Source organism: Chiloscyllium plagiosum, unplaced genomic scaffold, assembly GCF_037043375.1.
Source record: "Chiloscyllium plagiosum isolate Xiang-an unplaced genomic scaffold, Cpla_swu_hap1 HiC_scaffold_7, whole genome shotgun sequence".
Lineage (NCBI taxonomy): Eukaryota > Metazoa > Chordata > Chondrichthyes > Orectolobiformes > Hemiscylliidae > Chiloscyllium > Chiloscyllium plagiosum.
The window spans coordinates 5,477,197-5,498,426 of NW_028270145.1; the positions used below are offsets into that span (position 1 = coordinate 5,477,197).

A 21,230-nucleotide genomic window follows, 5' to 3' on the forward strand; every position below is an offset into this window, starting at 1 on the left:
AATGAGGACATACCACACCCCAAAGGACTAGCCACGTTACCATACATCAAAAACACTTTCAAACTGACAGCCAGACTACTACGACCACTAGGACTCATACCAGCATACAAACCAACAGCCACTCTCAGACAACAACTCACCAGGACAAAGGACCCGATACCCAGCATCTGCAGACCTCACTTTCTCCTTAAAGCAGATAGAAGACATTCATTTGACTTATAGCATGAAAAAGACCTCACATCATGCTTCTATATTACGACGCTCTCCAGAGGATTGTAGTTTGTACAGGAACCAGACCAATGTTAATCCCCATGTCTAACAGTCTTATTTCTTCCTTTCACATACAGTGTTTCTTGAAAGTCATTTCTCCCAATCTTCTGAGAATTCCAAATCCAAATTTGAGCAGCAAGGTCAAGGCTCTCTCTCTTTCTCTGTCTGTGTACAGCAAGACCAGTTGGTTTTTCTTTTGTTTCCAACTTTTAATTGAGGTGCTCGAATTTTAGTGGGACTTTTCCTGGCCATCCTGCCCCCATGGCAAACTGATTCCACAGGCTAATTGCCAGACAAGTTACTAGAAAGTCAGATGGAGTCATTTTATCTTGAATCAACAGGAAAGTTTAAATATTACTGTATTATATTACATCCATTGACATTTTATTTTGTCTTCCACATTTTCTCACATTGCATTACAAAGTCTTTAAGAACCAGTGACAGCAATCCAAATTTTAATATATACTGCACCCGGAAATCACCCTCATGCGCTTTTTTTGCAAATCCAGATGTAGAATGTCCGAGGGAAGCTTTTGAAGGGAAAATTAAAACATCTCAGTGAGCAAGTTGCTGAAAGTTACAACTTCAGAGGTTTTTAACAGACAGTTTTATTTTAGATTTCAGACACTATGGTGAAACTAGTTTGCACACAGCCAGAGGTGTAATGGCTGTGTAAAACTGTCACAAAAGCCCCTGCGAGTGATTCCATTCCAGTTATTTTCTAATCATCCTGCTGAGAACTATTAATACCCACCTCTGGAGTAAGTGGGACTGGAACCCAGGCCTCTTGGCTTAGAGATCTGGACAATACCACGATGCCATAAGAAACCCATTCCTTCACGTTGTATTATCAGTGTCTCGCTGTTTTATTTTTAAATCCCTTCGGAACATTTCTTCAAACCGTCCAAACTCCTTCAACCATACAATCTTCTGTGATCCCCACACTCCTCCTCTTGCATTTCTCAATTTTCATCGACACGAACATTGACAGTCGTCAGCTCAACTCCGTCCCAATGTTTTATCATCTTTCTACATATGTCTCCTTCTTTAAGATGTTCCTTAAAATCTGTCACCTTGACCAGGTTTTTGATCACCTGTCCTGATATCTTCCGAAGGGGATCAGTGTCAAATTTTGTTTCATTACACTCACAGCAAAACACATAGCAAAGTTTGATTTTGTTAATGTTGCTAGGCAGAGGCATGTTGCTGTTGTTCTTTCCCCAGGCTAATGCAGTAGTAGCAGCCAACTGGATGTCAAAAGATGGTTAATCTGATGAGTGACATTTTATTTAGTGGAGGCAAAATCTTTAACATGGTTTCTATTGAAACAATTACAACATTGTGTCACAGCTACCCCATTAGAGAAATGATCTGCATCACCGTTTGTATGCACTTTGAAGACAAAGAGAGATTTGAAGTATTGGGACCAAGCTATTGGCTTTGTTCTTACTAATGACACATTAGTGTAGGTGGCCATCAATAGTAGTGTAGTCATCAATGGCTACATAACTGCATTCAGTGAGACCTTGTTTTGTGCAAATTCAGGTGACACATAAATAAGAGTCAAGAGCTCGGTGCTGGAAAAGCACAGCAGGTCAAGCGTTGATTTTCCTGCTCTTCGCTTGATGCCATGCTTTTCCAGCACCATGCTCTCTACTCTGATCTCCAGCATCTGTAGTCCTCACTTTCTTCTGACATATAAATAAACCTGCTCAGAGAGCAATCTATAAGCAGAAAAAGGCAGATCAGAAACCCTGGTGTCTATATCTGATAAAGGAACTTCTCTGGCTCTTTAGTGAACAAATTCTTGTTTCTTATGTCACCACACATCATCATTTGTCCTTCAGCATTCATAAACCTTAAAGACTACAGTGGTATATCCTAAAGCTATGTGTATGTGAGTGAGTGAGAGTACTGTTGTTCATTACAGTTGGTGAGAGAGAAGTAAGCTTTGGTCAGCTGCTGCCTTGCAGTATAACCATTATGCTCTTGAGGGCCACTGAAACAGCACAGGAAACATCGATATCCTACAAACGGCCTTTGAATGGCAGCATATAAATGTGTAATGTTTATATGGTTGACTGCATTCCTATGCATGCATTGAGTAAAATAAAATTTTACAGAAGCTGGGTAGCAATATCTGACAGCTTGGCAGTGCCCTCAGTACTCCTATGCCAGCATTACTGACATCCACAAATGAATTGAGGATTTATAATGCATGCAATATTACCCAGTTCTAGTCAGTTCTGTTTACTTATTGTGCTGCGACATGCGAATTTTGAGAGATGTTACAAATTCAGGAATAGCACATCTGTGGCAAATACTAACATATCTTCCCTGCAAAATAAGCATGTAGTTATGTTATTAATGATTTTCTAAAGCAAATCTCTTTATGATTATAAGCATGGCAATAGTGTATTCTAAGTTGCAGCTTGAAATTGTCCCACACTCCACATGGAGTGGCAACTCAGTGGTGTCCTGATAAGTTAATATTGGTTGAACTGATAGACATGGTCCAGCTGGGGCTGTAATGAATACGTTACCAGATATGAAGGAATATTTTGAGCTTGAATTCCTCAGAGGACAGGAACTAGGATATATTTCAAAACTTTCGATGTCTAATTCAAAGACCCGCAATCAGGAAGAATGGCCCACTGAGAGCCAGCCCACCCAGCCTCCACGCTCCCCAACCCATCACTCACATCCTACCCTCATTCACTTTGACCTGAACTACTTCAGAAATCCTGGGCTTCTGGCGAATGGGTGCAATACCGACAGTAGCCATAGCTCCCAGTGGCACTGCTGCAACTGCTGGCTCCATGGGAGAAAGGAATGGGACTTCTGCTCCGGGATGCTTGATCCTGAGAAAGGCCCAATGCTAAATGTGCAAGTGTCTGAATGGCATCTAATTCAGCAAAACTTCCCGATGGAAGGCATTGCAGAATTCTCCCAGACTTTTGAGCATGTGAGCAAGATCCCTAGCCAACACCTACATTAAATATCATGTAGAATTACTTAGTATTTGTTGTGCACAGACAGTTGACCTAACTCATCTGTGCTGGAGTTTATGCTCTACTCAAGGCTCCTCCCATGTTTTTATCCGTTTAATAAACCTTTCTGTTTCATTCCTCCTCATATAATCATCCAGCTGCCCTTAGGATGCATGAATGAAACCATTCCTGATGTTTGCCTGCATCTGGTCTGTGTCCACATGAGCAAGTACTTATCTCTGTGCTATTGATAATCTCATTTTAATGTGCTGAAACCTCTGGGTAAATTTTCTGCTTCGGCGATCAGAGACTGGGAAATGTATCATGCAAGCGTGACTTGTCAGTTGTCATTTTAGTTTATTTGGTGTGTTCGGTTCCACAGCTCGCCACATCTGTTTTGTTCTTGCTGCTGCACATTCTACATGGTGTCGGATGTATGGATCACCTGCACATTGTGTACAGTACAAGCCAAAAGAAACGGCAGCCTTCCTCACCCTGTCCACCTGCCAGCAGCAGGGCAGCTTACTGCACTCAGCCCTTAACCCTCAACTCCATCAGGCCGAGTGAAGTTATTCCAGCAATATGCATTGTGCCAACCCTCCCAACCACCCCCCCACCCATTCATATTAAACCTTCGCCTAATAATAACGGTGAGGAGAATTGAAGTGTGAGTGTCACCTTGAGTTCACCTGACAAGAGTCGATGAGGGGTAATGTTTTCCCACTCTATTTGTTGGAGTTTAATTTCAGGAGGCAAGGTTTTATTGTATATCACAAAGAATTGGGTTAACAGGAGGGCGGGATCCTTTCAGAAGTTGGGCAGACATTTCACAGGACATTACTTTGAGGAAAATACTGCCGACCTTCGTTTTGTTGAATGCATGTATCTCATTATACTGTAAATGTTGTTTAAATGTCAGTCAGCTGGTTGCTTTCAGAATCTAACAATGTGAGATCTCTTCCCACCTAGCCACTTCCCTGGCTAGAGACATGACTGCCTCTGCAGCAGAAGTTTGATTGCTGGGATGCTGTCAGTATCTACTTGCTTTTCAGTATCCAATATCTTCAACTGCTTCGTAGCGTGAATCAAGTTGGCTGAAGCTGCAATGCTGGGGACCTCCGGTGAAGGCTGAGATGGATTAACCACTGGCAGTTCAAGCTGAAGATTGTTTCAAATGCTTCAGCATTATCTTTTGTATTGTACTGCATTCTCCCATAATTGAGGATGGGAATAATTGCGCAGTTTTCTCCTCCATGCTGCTTACACTGCTTGACATGTAAATAGTCCTGGGAGAAAGTGAGGACTGCAGATGCTGGAGATCAGAGCTGAAAATGTGTTGCTGGAAAAGCGGAGCAGGTCAGGCAGCATCCAAGGAGCAGGAGAATCGACGTTTCGGGCATGAGCCCTTCTTCAACAAATCCGAAGCCTCCAGCAACAGACCTCCCTCTGGATCCTCCACTCCACGCTTGCAGCCATGAGCCGCTACCTACATTCCCTGCAATTAGCCCTACCCCAGCTCAGGACAACACTCTCACAGACCTGCAAAGGACCTCTACTGTTCTTCATCCACAGAAGAATCCATATACTAAACAAACAGTTCTTCCTAGCTGTATCGGAAATTAAAGATAGTAAGTACCAAAAACTTCCATGTACTTGCCCCCACACTCTGGGTTCCTCAACTGTTCCAGAATCTTCCATCGGCCTCCGAAATCACTCGGGCGCCATTAACCATGCGGCCGCTGCTGTGCCCGCGGCAGCAACCACCGCCGCGAACCATGACATCACTTCTGCCCCCACCGACCTTGCAGCCTCTGTGATTGCCGCCCAGACAACCGCCTCCACGATAACCAGGAAGACCATCACCGACAGATTTGCGGCCTCCGCGGGGTCCACAACCACCGGGAACAACACCGTTTCTGCTGTCACCACAGCCACTTCCACCCCCGGGGTTGCCGTTGCCTCAGCCACTTCCGCCCCCAGTGACATCACTCACCTGCACAATGACCATGCCGCATGCGTCTCCGCCCCCATGCCGATCTCCGTCACCACGCCTAACCCCGCTCCCACGCCGAACCCCACCCCGCCCCGATCTCTTTCCCCACCCCGATTCCCGCCCCCACACCTAACCCCACCCCCACTCCCAGCTCCAGCCCCACACCAGGTCCTAGATCCCAGCCCTGCCGTGTTTTCACCATCTCTCCAGAACTACCCTTCTCTGAGGATGAAAGATCAGTCCTCGGCAGAGGCCTCATCTTCATTCCCCTACGCTCTCGGATTAACGAGTTTAACACGCAGCGAGACATTGAACAATTCTTCCGCCGCCTTCGCCTCCGCGCCTACTTCTTCAACCAAGACTCTCGCCCACCCTCTGATGACCCCTTCTCCCGCCTCCAACACACCCCATCCACCTGGACACCCCGTGATGGCCTCTTACCTGCCCCATCCCTGAAGAAGGGCTCATGCCCAAAACGTCGATTCTCCTGCTCCTTGGATGTTGCCTGACCTGCTGCGCTTTTCCAGCAACACATTTTCAGAGCAGATGTAAATAGTCCTGTGTTGTATGGTGTCTCAGTGGTTAGCACTGCTGCCTCACAGCACCAGCGACACGGGTTTGACTCCAGCCTCAGGCAATTGTCTGTGTGGAGTTTGCACATTCTCCCCGTGTCTGCGTGGGTTTCCTCTGGGTGCACTGGTTTCCTCCGAAAATGTGCAAGTTAGGTGAATTGGCCATGCTAAGTTGCCCATAGTGTTCAGGGGCATGTAGGCTAGGTGCATTATCCAGAGGCAAATGTAGGGGAATGGGTCTGGGTGGGTTACTGTCTGGAGGGTCGGTGTGGACTTGTTGGGCCTAATGGCCTATTTCCACACTGTAGGGATTCTATGATCTATGAATACATTGGAAGATATCAAGGGGAAGGTGGGACTTCATGTCCACATGATTAGGTACTGCCACAGATGGACGGACCTGCAGGAAAACCCTTCTGACTGTACCCACTGTGCCGCCATCCCTGGTGAATTAATGCAGTCACTGAGACAGGGCATATCCAGGGACGATTAGATTACTTACAGTGTGGAAACAGGCCCTTCGGCCCAACAAGTCCACACCGACTCTCCGAAGAGCAAACCCATCCAGACACATTCCCCTACATTTACTCCTTCAATTACCTTGGCAATTTAGCATAGCCAATTCACCTAACCTGCACATCTTTTGGACTGTGGGAGGAAACCGGAGCACCCGGAGGAAACCCACGCAGACACGGGGAGAATGTGCAAACTCCACATAGAAAGTTGCCCGAGGCGGGAATTAGATTAGATTAGATTACAGTGTGGAAACAGGCCCTTCGGCCCAACAAGTCCACACCGACCCGCCGAAGCGCAACCCACCCATACCCCTACATTTGCCCCTTACCTAACACTACGGGCAATTTAGCATGGCCAATTCACCTAACCTGCACATCTTTGGACTATGGGAGGAAACCGGAGCACCCGGAGGAAACCCACGCAGACACAGGGAGAATGTGCAAACTCCACACAGTCAGTCGCCTGAGGCGGGAATTGAACCCAGGTCTCTGGCGCTGTGAGGCAGCAGTGCTAACTGCTGTGCCACCGTGCCACCCCACGTTATTTGGGTTAATGTCTCTAAGTTATGATTCCATGAGTATGCCTATGGCAGCCAGTTGCTGACTAGACTGTGAGACAGCTCTTTCAATTTTGACACAATCCCCAGATGTTGTAAGGAGCACTATGCTGGATTGACTGGGTTGTGTATGTCATTATCACTAACATATCATTCCCAATATTCAACACAGTATTCCAGTGTCCTGGCAAATGTTTATCACTAAATCAGATTATCTGGTCATTGTCACACTGTTGTTTGCAAAATGTTGATATGTGTAAATTGTCTGCAGCACGAAGGAAGTTCTGGATGGGAGGTTGCCGAGAGATTTGATTAGATTAGATTACTTACAGTGTGGAAACAGGCCCTTCAGCCCAACAAATCCACACCGAACCACCCATTCCCCTACATTTACCCCTTACCTAACACTACGGGCAATTTAGCATGGCCAATTCACCTGACATGCACATCTTTGAACTGTGGGAGGAAACCGGAGCACCCGGAGGAAACCCACGCAGACACGGGGAGAACGTGCAAACTCCACACAGTCAGTCGCCTGAGGCGGGAACTGAACCCGGGTCTCTGGCGCTGTGAGGCAGCAATGCTAACCACTGTGCCACCGTGCCGCAGTGTAGGCATTTTAGAAGTTATTCAGTTTAAATGGAGAGCAGAACTTGAGGAAACAAGGATTGAGTTTACAAGTCTCTAGCAACCTTAGAGACTTGGAGAAATACTTTTCCATTACACAGGCTGGTGAATTTGTGAGATGCATTACCAGAGATGGAACTTGCAGTTAATTGATGTTTTTGAACTGAATCCTGGGCTCTTGAAAAAGGGGATTGAGGAGATTTGCTTATTACGCTGAGGAGTTAGGAGAAGAAAATTTAAGAAGGGGACAGGAAGTCGACAACTAATAAGAAGGGAATAAGCTTGCATTTCCATTTCCAAGCTTTCTTATGTTCTTAAATTGCATCTACCTCCAATTTATCCATTGCAATCATTATTGCCTGGACTAGCAAGGTGTTTCACAAGGCAGATTCTATATGGGGTATGTAACCTCCCCTATTAGATTACTGCCCAATAGCAAAGACCACTGTCATTGCAATCATGACAATATTTATTCTATTTGACAAAAGAAAAATGAAACACCATTTGTAGGTCAGAATAGATCAGATTAAAAAGTGCTGCAGACATTGTATAAGGATATTTTGTTAATGATATGCTAGCTTTCAAACCTACATTTATGAAGAGCTTTAACAACTTCTTGGTTATTAATTGGTTTCCAGTAGCTTAGCTGATTCATTTTAACCTTCTGTGCCTTCCTTTATGTTTCAGTTACAGTAAATCAGCCGAGTTAGATCTGCCTTTTGACATTTTCCCCATTTTCTGCTTCTGTCATATACTATTTGTCACATTGCCACCCAATCTGTTCTCGCGCATCAGTAAACCATTTAGACATTTTCATTTCATTCCAAAGGATTTCAGTAATTCTAATTCCTTGTTCAAATTTATTCCGTTAAAATGCAATTTCAATCATAAGGCTTTAAATCACTCAAATGCACTCTAGTACAAAATCCCAAAATACATCATGAACAGAAATGTCACTCTCCAATTATCTCATTGCAGACACACATTTTCAAGCCCAACCCCCACTCTAACTAGTTTTTGCATGATTAAAAAGTTAAACAGTTTGTTCTGTACGGTTTTCATTGCTAATTAAGTTATTTAGGACTGATGTAGGTGATATTGAAGCAAATTTTCACCTTGCCAAACGGGTGCATAATTAATGTTGCTGATCGACTGCCCAATATGGAACTGCCTGATTTTCATTTTTATTAAAAATCAACGGAATGGAAAATTGGACAATTTCTTTAAGGGGTGGCTAATGCACAACATTAATTATATGACCAAGCAGCAAGTTTAAAGTTTAAAGTCAACTGCATTTTCTTAACTATTCCGCATCATTGTAGGTCTGCTGGTTAATAGGTTACGTGGTTAAAGGGTCACTACAGTTTTATAACGAAAGAATCTGCTTGAATGGGAAAACATTGCCATAGTTTAAAATATATCAAAAAAGCCAGAAAAATCATGAGTGGTCAATTACTATCAAGTTTGGCTTTCAAAAGTCTAGGACAGAAGTAAAGATGGAAGTGATCCGTTTTTTTTTATATAGTCATGAATCATGACTGCAACTTTGAAGATATTCAGATGGGAAAGAGGGCAAAGAGTTAATGATAGTATATTTGGGAGCATTGATGGTAGGAGTATTTATCCTCTGTGATCACAGCCATAACATAATGGAACACCTTGTGCATTCTGATGATCTCTTCAGTGATGCCAATGGGAGTTTCTTGTTTTTGATAGAGCCACCCAGGGTGGCAAGGTCAGTGGACATGCCAGGCAAAGACCTGTGGTGATAGGGAATTGTTGAAAAAGATAGAGCTGGGATCCCAGGAGTCCCTCATCAAGATGATGTCTTCAGCGGTAGAACAATTGAAACAGGATGGTTATTCTGACCAGTTGTAATGGTGAAAAATTGCCACAGTGGATGCTGATCCTATTTATCATTGTTTCACACATCACTAAAATCTGACTACCAATCTGTCAAGGACTGTGTGCACAACAATGTCGCCTGAAGTTCCCATATTAGACAAAATCATGCACCTTTGTCTACCATGGTCCATCTGTCCAATCCCATGGAGATAAAGAATTGACAACTGGGACAGAGTTGTGAAACTGAGAGTTCCTTGTCAAGAATCTGCAGAATGATGACAGCCATGTGAATATCCTTAACCTCCCATGTTGAGACAGAGTCTTTGGACAGCAGCATTTGAGACTGAACAGTACTCTTCAGGGTACCCTCTGCTCACTCCAGTCCAGGACAAAACTAGAAATCGTGCCCCAAAAACAGTTGGTTCCCTTTTCTGCAGACTGGGCAAACCACCATTGAGACCAAAGGTTTTGTGATCAACTAAAGAAAATGTTTACTTTGAAACTTGGAATGTTAGAAGACCGATAGTGATAGTGATAATTTAGAAAGAAGGGTTGCAATTGTACCACATGAACATCAAGATTCCAAATTGAAATCAGCGACACCCATTCCTTTGTAAATAATGAATAAAACAGGATTCTGACTTATCATCGGAATGGGTAGTTATTTCAAAAGTACCATTTTGTGGCCATAGATTGTTACTTGTGTACTCTTGCTGTAATTTAAGCAGAGAATAAAGACTGAACTTTAGAGATGTAACTCTCAAGCTATAATTGTTACTGGTCATAGGATGTTTGCTTTGTGACTATAAAATGCATTCCATAAACCTGTTGAGAATCAGTTCAGAAAGAAACAAAGGCTACAACTGCAGAAAGTGTTTTGTTCAGTTTTGGTCTTGCATGATGTCTAGCAGTTCAGATTTTTCTTTTTTGTTCAGGTTCTACATATGTTGAAATATTGTTTGCATACCGTGGAAAAGCTGAAAATGTGTTGCTGGAAAAGCGCAGCAGGTCAGGCAGCATCCAAGGAACAGGAGAATCGACGATTCGGGCATAAGCCCTTCTTTATACCGTGGAAAAGGACATGGAAGATATAGAATGAAGGGAAATAGATGGTGTCATCTTGAAAAGTGTCCATATTACAGAGGAGGAAGTGCTGGATGTCTTCAAACACATAAAAGTGGATAAATTCCCAGGACCTGATCAGGTGTACTCTAGAACTCTGTGGCAAGCTAGGGAAGTGATTGCTGGGCCCCTTCCTAAGGTACTTGTATCATCGATAGTGACAGGTGAGGTGCCGGAAGACTGGAGTTTAGCTAACGTGGTGCCACTGTTTAAGAACAGTGGTAAGGACAAGCCAGGGAACTATAGACCAGTGAGCCTGACGTCGGTGGTGGGCAAGTTGTTGGAGGGAATCCTGAGGGACAGGATGTACATGTATTTGGAAAGGCAAGGACTGATTAGGGACAGTCAACATTGCTTTGTGCATGGGAAATCATGGCTCACAAATTTAATTGGGTTTTTCAAAGAAGCAACAAAGAGGATTGATGAGGGCAGAGTAGTAGATGTGATCTACATGGACTTCAGTAAGGCATTGGACAAGGTTCCCCATGGGAGACTGGTTAGCAACGTTAGATCTCATGGAAGACATGGAGAACTAGCCATTTGGATAAGAAAAACTGTCTCAAAGGTAGAAGACAGAGGGTGGTGGTGGAGGGTTGTTTTTCAGACTGGAGGCCTGTGACCAATGGAGTGCCACAAGGATCGGTGCTGTGTCCACTACTTATCGTCATTTACATAAATGATCTGGATATGAGCATAAGAGATATAGTTAGTAAGTTTGCAAATGACACTAAAATTGAAGGTGTAATGGACAACGAAGAAGATTACATCAGATTAGAATGGGATCTTGATCAGATGGGTCAATGGGCTTAGAAGTGGCAGATGGAGTTTAATTTAGATAATTGCAAGGTGCTGCATTTTGGGAAAGCAAATCTTAGCAGGACTTATACACTTCATGGTAAGGTCCTAGGAAGTGTTGCTGAACAAAGAGACCTTGGAGTGCAGGTTCAGAGCTCCTTGAAAGTAGAGTCGCAGGTAGATAGGATAGTGAAGAAGGTATTTGGTATGCTTTCCTTTATTGGTCAGAGTATTGAATACAGGAGTTGGGAGGTCATGTTGCAGCTGTACAGGACATTGGTTCGGCCACCTTTGGAATATTGCATGCAATTCTGGTCTCCTTCCTATTGGAAGGATGTTGTGAAACATGAACGGGTTCAGAAAAGATTTACAAGGATGTTACCAGGGTTGATGGATTTGAGCTCTAGGGAGAGGCTGAACAGGCTGGGGCTGTTTTCCCTGGAGCATCGGAGGCTGAGGGGTGACCTTATAGAGGTTTATAAAATCATGAGGGGTATGGATAGGGTAAATAAACAAAGTCTCTTTCCTGGCATGGGGGAGTCCAGAACCAGAGGTTTAGGGTGAGAGGGGAAAGATATGAAAGAGACCTAAGGGGCAACCTTTTCACGCAGAACATGGTACGTGTATGGAATGAGCTGCTAGAGGAAGTGGTGGGGGCTGGTACAATTGCAATATTTAAAAGACATCTGGATGTGTATGTGAATAGGAAGGGTTTGGAGGGATATGGGCCGGGTGCTGGCAGGTGGGACTAGATTGGGTTGGGATATCTGGTGGCATGGAGAAATAGGACCAAAGGGTCTGTTTCCGTGTTGTACATCTCTATGACTAATTGACTCTATATGGTGGTAATAATAATTGGTCTACTGAAAAACCAAATCTGAGTATGAAGTCCTAGTAAGATTGATCACATTTAAAAACTAGGGCAAGCTTATTGCAGATTCTGGCAACAACAGATTTGCTCAGGTTTTTGATTTGATTTATTGTAGTCACATGTACCTTAATAGGGCAGCACATTGGCTCAATGGTTAGCACTGCTGCCTCATAGCACCAGGGACCTAGGTTCAATTCCAACCTTGGGTGACTGTCTGTGTGGAGTTTGCACATTCTCTCCATGTCTGTGTGGGTTTCCTCCGGGTGCTCTGGCTTCCTCCCACAATCCAAAGATGTGCAGGTTAGGTGAATTGGCCATGCTAAATTGCCCATAGTGTTTGGGGATGTATAGGTTAGTTGCATTGGTCGGGATAAGTACAGGGGAATGGGTCTGTGTAGGTTACTCTTCAGAGAGTCAGTGTGGACTTGTTGGGCTGAAGGGCCTGTTTCTACACTGTAGGGATTCTAATCTTAGTACAGTGAAAAGCTTTGTTTTGCCAGCAGTATGGGCAGATCATAGCAAACAAGGACATAAAGATCATTGGGTGCTTAGACAGAGATAGACATCCAAGGTTATGCTGCACAGGGAGTGCTCAAAGCAAGATGAACATTAGCAAGATCAATATTATTTGAAGTGAGAGAAGTCCATTTATCAGTCCAATAACAGCAGGGAAGAAGCTGATCTTGAACCTGTTGGTGAGTGTGTTCAAGCTTCTGTATCTCCTGCCTGACAGAAGAGGTTGGAAGAGAGCATTAATGAGATGGAGGGGGTCTTTGATGTTGACAGCATTTTCATGGCAACGAGAAGTGTAAATGGAGTCCATGGATGAGAAGTTAGCTTCCGTGATGGTCTGGGCTGTGCACATACCAGGCCATAATGGACCCAGATGGAATATCTTCTGTGGTGCATCTGCAAATGTTCTTATGGACATGTCGAATTTCCTTAGCTGCCTGACCAAGAAGTGTTGTTATGCCTTCTTGACCCTCATACCAAAAGGTAGCCAACTGTTAGATTATCATAGTTAATGGATGATAACAGTACTTTTAACAGCTATAATTAAATGTGTGACTAAAATAACGTATATTTATAAAATCAATATATTCCAAATCCAATGTCATATCCAATATGCAGAATGGTTTATTACTGCACAAGTAATTCACTTTGGTAGTGTGGTTACTGATGCAAATTTAAATAAACCTGTATTGCACAATTAGTTTTAATACATATATAAATTTTGGTGGATGACTTAGCTAACCCCGGAGTCATATTAATCACATTTAGCATCATGTAGTACTTGGCAAGCATATCCACCTGACTATCTGAGGGTACCAGTTGCTCAGAGCGTCGCGGCCCAATCCTCATGTGTCAGGTTGCTGGCTTGCAACCCCGAAGTATTTCTGAACATACTGAACTTTTAATTAAAACATGTATTTTTTTTAAAGTCGAAAAATGACTATAATATAAATTGAGTGGCTGACTGGAGAGGAACCTTGGAATGTAACATTAGAATGTTCCAAGAGCATTTCAAATGGCAGCCCTTCAATGAGAGAGAGGCAAATCTAAACAAACTGGACTCTTATCCACTGTGGCTATAGAGATAATGAGGGGATGATTCTGCACCTAGAGCAGAAGGAATCTTATACAGATTGTACTATAAACTACTAACATGTTCGTGGTTTATTGTCTTCAGAATGCACACAAACAGGGGTTAAATGCCAATTTCATCCATGGTCTGTGTGTGTTAATGAATTAGTATGTTGTGAGGATCATAGCTGAGAAAAGTCCTAGTCATCCCTGCACTGCTGGTGAGAATACAGGAGGCTTTCTCTTTGCTGGAAGACAGAAATCTATCTGTAGCAATGAACAGATAAGGAGACACCTAATAAAATGATCAGGCAACACATAACTCAGGCATTACACAGGATGCAGCTCTGGAGATTAGTCATGAGCAAAATAAGAATATATACAGCACAGGAGTTCACAACACACAAGGCAAAGAACAATTTGCATTCGTATATAAGGGCTCCCAGATTTATGAATATTCAACTTACCAATGCTCATATTTATCAACGTGATCCCATCTAGGAGTGTAATTTTAAAGATCCAACATATGAATATTTCTACAAATGGTTAATTAATATTTTCCTGCATTGTATTCTGACTTGCATACAAATTGACTTGTGAACAGACTCAAGAACAGAACCTGTTCACAACACGAAGAGTGCCTGTCATGCCTTCAATGGATTAAAAAAAATCCCACTGTGCATCACAGTTCTTAAAGGCAAATATGCAGTGCAAATGTTAAGATACAGCATCACCAAGGAAGTGGAAGAGAGAGAGGATAGGAGGGTGGTAGAAAGATATAAAAGATAACCTTTGAAAGGCTGGAGCCTTTACATATCTGCCTATGTCGAGAAGACTGGAATCATAGTAAAGACAATATTGTTACTCATGAAACCAAAGCAGATAACTGAAGTTGAGACATCAACCTGAATTGCAAGCAGGTTAGCAGGGCTGAATGCTTTGCTCCCATTCCTAGGTTTTTATGTAATGCAATCAAAATCCACTTCACACTGTACAATTCAGAAGTTACAAGTATTCTTTTCGCTTGTACTATCCGTCATAATGGTTATCTCCCAGTGCATCAAAACGACGGTTACCTCTTCCACATTGACAGTATAAATTTAAAGTTTTATCTTGATTAAGTGTTCTGTATACCTTGATAACAAAATGCTTTCACAACATGGTGAAAATTATCTCCATCACAAATTTCTACCATCTCTAAACTAATAGCCCATTTGGACTGGAAATCAATGCTGACTCATACCAGATGGTCATTTAAAAATCTGTCAATTGTATAAATGTAAAATAGCAGTTAACTCAGGTCAGTCCAGACTGCAGTGTCCCTTATAAAATCAAACAAATGCTGTGCAAAATTATCTCAATTATGCATACATCAGAGACAACTTCATTTGGATGTCAAAATAATTAGCGCTAAACTGAAAGGGAAATGTCACCAAATAACAATAATTAAAGATAGTAAGAATTATGTGAAAAACAATAATCTGGATGTCCTTTTCTAGGATACTTTTTTAAAATAAGTTTTAATTGCAATTGTAAATCATTTATCTGAATGACACTTATCTGAACAGAGCAGTTAGCTAAACCAGCTGGACATCCCAGCATGTCCTATGTGCATAATTATATTGTTCATATTGTGTATCAAATTTTGTGCTGAATTAATGTCATTTAATGTAGTAGGATAACATTGGAAGTAATAGGCATTTAGTTTTATTAATCACCCATTTATCTAGCCTGCAGTGTTTCTGAACTGTTTAGATATGCAGAGGTTGATTTTTAACTCTCATATTGGTATTTGGAGTTACGAGGCAGGTGAAGTGCAGTCAATTTTAACCAGCCACCTGCAAGCGGGCATCAGAGTCACCCCGCATTTGCCACGGGACTATGCCTACATCAGGAAACGATAAGAATTCATTTTTGTGTTTTAAACAGCAGTCGCAGCTTTAAACCCACAAAAACTCAGCAGCTGCCGGTCTGCCCACGTGACTGGGAGATCGGAGACAGAGGACAGATAGAATCCACACTAGACCAACATTACCCATGACTCATGGGCCAAAACTCCGGGATTAATTAAATATGGAAACCCATCTCCTAATCACATCAAGAGACTGACTGAAACACACACATACCCATCGATACGGAGTAATTCTGACACAAAGGACAGGCATCCACCAGACAGGTACGGACAGACCAATACACACCAACCCCCCAAGGGAACAAAGTGGGGTGCTAGCCCCTGCCCTCACAGAGAGAGACAAGCAGATAATACCCGGACCCGTTTTACATAAACCAATTGTAATACATAAACCCTATTGTGCATGTCCTGCAACTCTCCTGGGACAGCAGGAAACATTCTATTTGCACCTACTCCAGTGATGATGGGGAACTATCATCCCATTCATCCTCAAATCCCACACATCCTGACAACTAAAAGTATATAATATGTAGCTGCGCGCGGAAACAGCAGAGCAGCTGAGATTCGGACCTCGGTTGGTCTCTGCCGGCATTACTGCAGTAATAAACGTTACCGATTGTTGAACCGCACTCTGGGCTCGGACTGATCTCATTTCATCCGCGCTAACACATCCTTAAACAGCCAGACCTCATTGGTATATTTTAGAGCCAAGTTAAGGTGCTAATGGTGCTAAGGTAGATGGGCAGGAGTGGGAAATGGGTCTTTAAGCAGATGGAGCACAAGGTCCAAGGGAACAAGCAATTTCCCCCATCATCAACTTCAACGATAATGAGATTGTGCAAAAACTAATTTTTAAACTGTTGGAAATATGCATGCAAACTGATCTCTAACGCGATTGTTAATTTCATGGAATGCAAAATGCTTAGGAGGGTAAAGTGGGAGACTTCACATGCAATGTTTTTGCACGCATCACAACACATCTCAATAGACCTAGTCACTGTGTTCATTGTTAAGTTGCCTATTTTCCAATCAACGTGTTCAGAAATGTTCTTACACTCCTCTTGACTAAGTGGGACCTGAACCTGGGTCTCTCAGTCTGAGATAGGGATGCTATTAATGCGCCACAAGAGCCCTCACTTATTTTTATGTTAAGATTGTTGAATTTGCAGCACTGTTTGCAAGGTAGATTTGTCAAAGAGGATGTACACATGTTTAATAGCATTCAGAAACAAGCACTGCAGCTGTACCAAAGCTAACCTGATACAATTAAACAACTGTCTATGTGTTCCCTTGCTGCAAGACAAAAACAGCTGTGTCTGGACTTTGCTAGGAACTCTTCAATCCTGCCTCCCATTGCTACCATTCCTTGTCACAACCACAAAAAACTGTGTAATAGGATTAAGGGGAGAAAAAAGCATTCCACAAATAATATTTAAACAAATCGACTAAGAGTAGCAAATTCCCCTACTTTATAAAAATCTTAAGTAGTATGTAAATTGAAAATGCAATTAACTTAATCTAATAACAATGATGTATGGACCTTCATATAAAATGCAGAGTGTAGTCAGCCTTTGTTTCTATTCTGTAAACAAAGACAACTTGTATGTTGGGATGATTTGTATGCCAAAATAATCAGGCAATTATTTTGTTATTTTATATTTTATTTTAATGACAGTTTACAATTGTCATAAACTACATTACTCATTTTACTTGTTTTGTTGTCACAATTTGACACTTGCCACCATGATGACTTTTCAATAAACAAATTATCTGTCTGTCTGTCTATCTATTTCTCTCACATTGTATCTATCTATCTATTATCTATCTATCTGTCTCTCTATAGGATAAAACAGAATGGGAGGAGTTGTGTATACACATCAAATGTGTTTGCCGTTGAACTAAACCAGGCATTTAATTGTCTCCTATAAACACCTACTGTACTGAAGACGTGATCAACCATTTAAAGAAAAGACTGTACAGATTACAGTGTCAATGAAGATGTGTAAGAAAGTGTTTTGGATTAGAATATGAAGCTGTAGGCCAAAGCCAACAACAAGGAGAATAGATGTTTTTTGCAGTATTACAATAGCATTGTAAATAATGTTGTATGGTATAATTCTATTGTACAGTAAATACTGACTGCATTGTCTCACTGCAGATAGCATGATAATGGATGTAATTGCAGAGAAATATGCCATTGTTAAAAAGCTTGCATTGAATTTCTGGTGTTGAGACTGCAATGCTGAATAAATATATGGAGGATCATTTAGATTTATAGGTACGTGTGGAAAAATTCTCCGTGTTTAAAATATTCTCATTGGGTAAGTTGCTCATGAATTATGAGTTGGAAATTCATTCATCATGCATGGGATTGGAGCCAGAAAGCAAAAGTGGTAGTGGAGGTGACACTGCACAGCCCTTTTAGCAGCTGAAAGAAACATTTGAAAATCTTAAATTAGTTGGACATTAATTTGAGGCACATTTTTGTGATTAGTTCGAGAACTCCTCCTTGATATTTTCTTTGTTCCTGGGCAATGAGAGATTCTCCTGACTATTTACACAACCATCATGGACTCCAATTCCAATGCACCTCTGAGCCTGGACAGGTTTAAAAATAAAACTGACAGTTCCATAACAGCAAACAAGAAGGACTTCAAACACAAGAATGTTCCCGCTGCTCTTATAGAAGGAACATATTTAACTTCTCATTGCATTGACCATGGTACATGGTTTTCAAAGGCATTCTTGGTGAACATGAAGGAAAATAAGGCAGAAAGACTTCCGAAGATCTCTCTGTCTCATTCACATCATCACTATATTCCTGGAGCTTGTTGCATTCAGAGGATCGCCATTCGTGGACAATGTAAAGGAGGCTAAGCCTGGTGTTCTAGATTACTCACTCTCTTCACCACTCTGATATAGATCTTTCTCAGATTGTACAAAATTAAAATCTGTCCTCCATTTCCCTCTGTGAGCAATTCCTAAACCTGCCCCACAAATAGAACTCTGCAAATGTAACAAATACACAAATTTATTTTTAAAAATGTTAAGTGTATCAATACCTTGCCCTGGCTATCATGAGCTATTGTGGGCTTGTTTTGTATACAATATATATCTTTGGTGCTGATGTAATGTTAATGGTAATGTGGATGAATTTGCAGCAAAAACTAACGTAGAAAATGTGGAAAGCTGTTCCACTCCAGCATTTTAATTTTTCATGCATCTGCGTTCAGATACATCCCTGTCAATACAACACGTCCCTGATTTATACAAGGACACAAGGCTGAGCATGCCAACTACAAAAAAAAGCTTCAAACTGCATTTTTAATGCCAGTCTTCTATTCAGCAGACATAATTTATATGCACCTCATATCAGTGCCCTCCCCCATGCAATGCCCCCTGGCTAGAACCTGTACAATGGCAGAGACATTGGAACCTATAACTCTCCACCTCTACAAGATGGTCACCCCCTTCTGGAGCTCCAACCTGTTGCACTTAATACTGTTGGAGGGAAGCCCACCCAGGTTTACACCATGGCATTTGTGAATTTCATTGCTGCATTGGGGGAGAATTTCTATGGATTTGGATGTGTTGCAAATACCCATTTCTTATAATTTGACAGTAACTACACCTAAAAAGTGTTTCATTGTCTGTAAAGTGTAATGGGATATCCTGAGGTCATGAAAGTCCCTTTACAAATCCAAGACTCTCTTTTCTTCTTTTATTGCCAGACCTGATTTACCATTGCTCCCAATCTCCAGATCACATAGACTACGTTATTGCAGATGGGAGGAGCCTATTGCAGCAACAAAATTGCAAGGACGTGTGTCAATTTCACCACATTTGATTAGAAGGGGCAGGTTGTAAAAGGCGAGTCCATTTTGATCCTATTAACCTCCAATCTGATGACTTAGGGTTAGAATGAAAACCATAACCTTAAAACTCACTCTCTAATTTTTTTACACCCATCTCCAACATTCGACACATTGATGTGATCAGCATGTAGCAGTGTTACATCATCCCTTAGATACTTGCTACAAGAGAACATTAAACGATATGTTTCAAATGGACATCCTTGGTGCTGAAGTGTAATGTTGCTGGTACTGACGATGAATTTGCAGCAAGAACTGTCTGTTCACAGTCAACACAGAAAATGTAGAAAACTGTGCCACTCCAGCCGTTTAATTTTTCATGCATATGCTTTCAGATAGATTGCTGGCTCAGTTTCATCGCTGTCAATACAACACCACCCTGATTTATACAAGGACACAAAGCTGAGCATGCCAACTACAAAAAAAAAGCTTTGTACTGCATTTTTAATGCCACCCTCCCATTCGGCAGACATAATTTATATGCACCTTACGTTGAGCGATAGCACTATAATATGATTTATGTCACACATTGCACAATTTGAAACTTCCATGCTATTAACTAAAAGAGAAACTATATTTCTCATGTGCCTTACTTTGTTCTACAGAGTAACATCTTCTTTTCCTGGTAAATATTTGAATACAAGAAACCTTTTGTCATTATTTGATATTAATGACACCACTTAGTTCACCTTTACTGTTGGAGCTAATCCTGAAGAATCATGCTGAATTTAAATACTTGATCGAAGAAGAAAGGTGATTTTGCATTGTTCGTAACGAACAATTGCTGGTCTTTGCATGTTCATCCAATCGAGTGAGGCCTTCCACATATTTGATTAGAATTATCTTCTATGTTTAAACCAATCACTTTTGATAGCTGCCTAACATTCAGCATTTTGAGCTCTTGTGTGCAGTGGTAGTGTCCTTACCTCTGAGCCAGAAAGTCTAGGTTCAAACCCCGCTGGCATCAGAGGTGTGTACAAAGTTTATGAACAGGCTAATTAAAAATGTCAACATTGAGCATTTTGCCCCTGGTTGGTAGTATGTCCTTACCTGGTTGATTGGAGGACTCAGTAATAAACAAAATATAAGGAACAAAAATAGCACTTTACCTCCACAGAATGACAATCCCCATAGAGACCAATAAAGTAAGAGATTTGAATTTCCAAGGCAAAAAGTTAAAAGAATTGCACAAAGGGTTTTAAAATTTTAAGACATTTAATGTAATACTTAAACTGAGGATCAACAACCATTACTTAGTGAGGTACTAATACTTTCAATAACAGAAAACATATCCCTCATTAGTTCTTTAATGCAACTGATAACACTTACACATTGTATTGCACTCTCCACTGAATTGTAGTCTGTACAGTAATCAGTCTTTAGTTATTCTCAGCTTCTAAGGGCTCAATTTTCCTTTTTTTTCCACTTAGTCATAGGTAGAAAGTCATTTCACTTAGTCTTCTGAAAATCCCGGAGATGAATTCCAGTTGTGGAATCCACTGCAATGATTCCTTCCGCCAGCTTCACCCAAGGCAAATCTTGCGGTGTTGTTAAATCTCTGCAGGATGCCCCTCTTTGACCTGAGGACAGGCTGACAACTGCACTCTGCCTGGTAGCTAACACAGAACCCTGGTCCATACGTGGCACCCGCAAGTTAGTTCGAGGGTTTGTTTCCTGTGATCACCAATCTTTTTTAAACTCGAGA

The 21,230-nt window shown here is 41.8% G+C and overlaps 1 long non-coding RNA gene across 1 annotated transcript in view; it reads left to right on the top strand.

Annotated features, from left to right (window-relative positions):
- Positions 1-18,103, top strand: part of LOC122551262 (uncharacterized) — a 205,945-nt gene extending 187,842 nt beyond the window's left edge. The window contains exon 4 of the long non-coding RNA XR_006312067.2: positions 17,497-18,103. This is a non-coding gene — a long non-coding RNA (uncharacterized LOC122551262). The remainder of the gene's footprint in view (positions 1-17,496) is intronic.
- Positions 18,104-21,230: the final 3,127 nt, after the last annotated feature.